Genomic DNA, 3,812 nt, shown 5'->3' on the forward strand with positions numbered 1-3,812 from the left:
TCCCTGTTGAAAGAACACTTGTGGACAAAAGCCAGCCATGATACCCTCTGGTGAATGTTGGGAATTTAAACTATCATTTTGAGTAGATCTCCCTAAAACATGAAGATCCTAAAAGGCTGCTATTAGTATCACTGTCTTTGTAGGTATAAAAAACATTGTAGCATGTGGCTCTAATAAAATTGTACCCATAGACATAGGAGGCAAGAGAGACAATACATATAGTTTTCTAGCAGAATGATACGTAGGCTTTTCAAGTGCTTGTTTAAGTCAAAGATAACACCAGCTATCACTGAACATTAGGAACTATTAGTGTACCTGCAAATCCTTTTGTGAGATCAGCTACTATGTAGCCCTAGTTCTAATGGACTTCATAACACACTGACTAAACCATTTACTGAGCTGTCTCCTACTCTATTCTTTAGGCTAAGAACAACAGATACTATAAGATTTTACCATGTTGCATCCTAAGATTAAGTATCAAAATCCTGAAAAATATATACCATCTTGGTATCAAAATGATGAACATTAACATTTATATGGGAAGTTTTCCATACTAGTACCAAATCCAGTGGTAGCTATAATTACAAAGTTTGTAAAATTGGTGTACATCTGGAGAAAAACTGTGTTAAACAGAGTAATGCAACCAGTAATTTAGAGAAAACAATTTAGTGGTTCTCTTCTGTACTCTGTACCGATTTAGTTTGACTATTTCTTTTAACTTTACTAAAAAATTATTTTCCTTCACTTATGTGTAATTCTTCATTCATAGAATCAGATATCTTTAATACTATTAAGCAATCACATAACAGGGCTGGCCTGAGGCATTTGTTTTGAGTTATTAAATCTAATTTTATAATTAACTGATTTGTTTTCATACCTTGACATTTGTTATTGGTTGAGGTTTGAACATTTCACATTAAATAAGTTTTTATATTTGTATTCACCCGTATTCATTCATACACGGAGCACTCCTATAGAGTACAGTGTGTCTGCCAATGATGTTCATTACTACCACATACAGTTATGTAAATAGCTTCATTATCAACCTGGGAAGATTGAATGAACTAAAATTCTTGGTTTGGAAATACTGTACTGTTTTTTTAAGAAACGACTGGATCAACATGCATCAGTCATGTTTCGATTCCACTTTAAACAACATTAAAGCCCAATTCAGTGTATTATCTTTCCATAAAAAGCACATATTCTTCTAGTAATAAACCACCCTTGTGAAAAATTTTTTGCAATCAACTTACATTTCCAATGCCACAGTTTCCTTACTTCATTAACATGTACGGCAATCAGGCATGCAAGCCAAAGAAACAAATATGAAGGAATAATATTTACTAACAAAACATTACAGAACAGATCCATGGATCATACGTATCAAAAGTCTAAACTGAAGAAGGTGAGTTTCCTATGGAAGATTCATGACAATGATAATGCACAGAAATCTGTGACAGAAAAGTACATGTACAGTAGATACTAATTATGAATCATCAAAATGGCCCCTTGTATTTCTTTACCAAACCTAATGGATACAAACCTAGGTGACTTAAAGATGTTGCTAAAGGTTTGAAAGAGCTAGCAAGAAATAATACTATGTCACAACTTCATAAAATATCTATATGTATATCTTATATAATCTTCAACAAACTCATAAAAGTTTCTCAGAACACTCCTCTAATTACATTGAAGCCCTATGTCTTGCAGACTCAAGAAGCCTAATCCTCTCAAGGAATGCAATCACATGATCTTCATATTCCTTCTGATACAGTCGGTAATGGCTGACATGTCTTGACTTATCCCAGCACTTCACAAATACCTGTCAAGGATAAACTGATGTTAGAATGCAATGGAACCAATCAGCTATGGCTAACGGTAAACAAGGCATTGGGAACCTTGGGGCAATTGGGGGCCACAATCTTTTTCTAAGTGACCCTGGGCTGAATTATATTGTTTAGTAATATTTGTGTGCATCAAATACTACACATACCACAGTTACAGAAATAATAATATACGTATACATATATATTTTCTAAAAACTAATCTTCACTTTGAGAAAAAAAAAAAAGGTAAAAAATTATCTATGAGATTTTAATAATATAAAATCACAGATTTGCAGAATTCTGATCATAGATTAGTCACAGTGATATGGTAGAAACATTCATGTTTGTCATTATTGCCACAAAAAAAAAGGCATTTAAGGTAGTTTTAATAAAAATACTATTATCTCTTTTTTCTCTTATCTGCCATGAATGATTGTTATTAATAGCGCTTGGATAGTGTATAATGTATTTGATGCCCAAATTCTGTTTTCAGAGACATAGTTGCAATTCCAAAAACAAAAGCCTGAGATATGCTCAAAGTTTTGTCTAAAAATAATAAAATATATCACAGAAATCAAATATACAAGATCTAATCTTACCTCCTAATATTTCAATGAGTAAGGATACCAGTGGAAGGAAAATTAGAACAAGGTTCTGATCCACCAACAATTAAACTGCAGTGCATGAATGGTTTTGGGTAGCACCCTGACATAACTCATTCCATTCAATTTAGTCGAACAGACTATATGTTGCAATGAAGTACATCAATACAAAGCAATAACCAAACTTAAGTTAAGTATTCCCCTTAAATCAATTAACCCCACCAGTAACTACAACAACTGTGAAGTTTTGCAATAGTCAAGTGACAATGAAAACAAATAAACTTTAAGAAGTAATAGTAATGAGCATAATGTAATCTAAGTTCAAAGCCCTGCATGCAATTTAAGATCAGATTTCTTTTTCTAAATCTTTCATAACAGGAGAAAAACATTTAGTGTGAGTTTTGACATAAATTAATGTTTTCATATTATCAGAAATAACTCCCATTTTACTCAAATATAATACCAGTTCTCTGGGAAAGCATGACTGGTCATGTCATAAAACAAAATTTATCCCATTTTTGCTTTCATAACTGCAGAACTTTGACTTTTTAATTGTCTCAGTACGTAAACGTATCCCAAATTTTTAATAAAATGCAAGGTTAAGGTTTTATGCCTTGGTATCCTAACTCTGTATATAGCAATCTTTAAAATAACACATCTTAATCCATAAACGGTTAAACATTTTGTAGCCAAGTCCCTTACTTCAAAGTATGGATAATAATTTCAAATAAATCCTTTTCAACATCCAGGTTAGATTTCATAATTTGTCCTTTAGTCCTGCATAAAGAATATCCTTTTGAATATGCAATTCTTGTTAATATTAAACCTTCTGACAAATACAAAATATCAGTTACTGACCTCATGGCCATTTTCTTCCCATTTACTGTACACATTGCTGACCATTTCAGGTGTTGACACAGGATCATTTCTGGAAATGAAGAAAAGTCCTGGTGCTCCTGCATAATTCTGGTGCATCTTGATACTCGCTCTCTCATAATGTATTGTAGCAGTATTGTAGCGCACCTTCAGGTACCATCTGCCAAATAAGAGATTATACAGTGTGATAACAGGAAAAAGGAATTACAATTATTACTGTATTTGAAGCATACAGCCTTACTATTAATAATGCCTATCCACAATCTGAAGTCCTGAAATCAGCTAGGGCTGACATAGGATGAAGGTATTAGATTTAAAGTAACAAATCCATGATATAACGGGCAAGAGAATTGGAGAATATCTTAAATCTATTTTACAATTAATTATGTCACTGAAATAAAGCTTATCAGGAATTAAAATCTTACCGGTCTACAAAGCATTTCAAAAATGAGGAAATGCTCTACTTGGACGGAAAAATAAAGCTTATCAGAAATTAAAATCTTACAGG

General features: G+C 32.6%; 1 long non-coding RNA gene across 1 annotated transcript; it reads right to left on the minus strand.

Annotated features, from left to right (window-relative positions):
• Window positions 1–1,326: 1,326 nt before the first annotated feature.
• Window positions 1,327–3,751, minus strand: LOC135225639 (uncharacterized). Its single transcript, XR_010317056.1, has 2 exons — window positions 3,287–3,751; window positions 1,327–1,822 (listed from the first exon to the last, which is right to left on the minus strand). It is a non-coding gene; the product is annotated as an uncharacterized LOC135225639 (long non-coding RNA).
• Window positions 3,752–3,812: the final 61 nt, after the last annotated feature.

Source organism: Macrobrachium nipponense, chromosome 13, assembly GCF_015104395.2.
Source record: "Macrobrachium nipponense isolate FS-2020 chromosome 13, ASM1510439v2, whole genome shotgun sequence".
In the NCBI taxonomy this organism is placed as follows: domain Eukaryota; kingdom Metazoa; phylum Arthropoda; class Malacostraca; order Decapoda; family Palaemonidae; genus Macrobrachium; species Macrobrachium nipponense.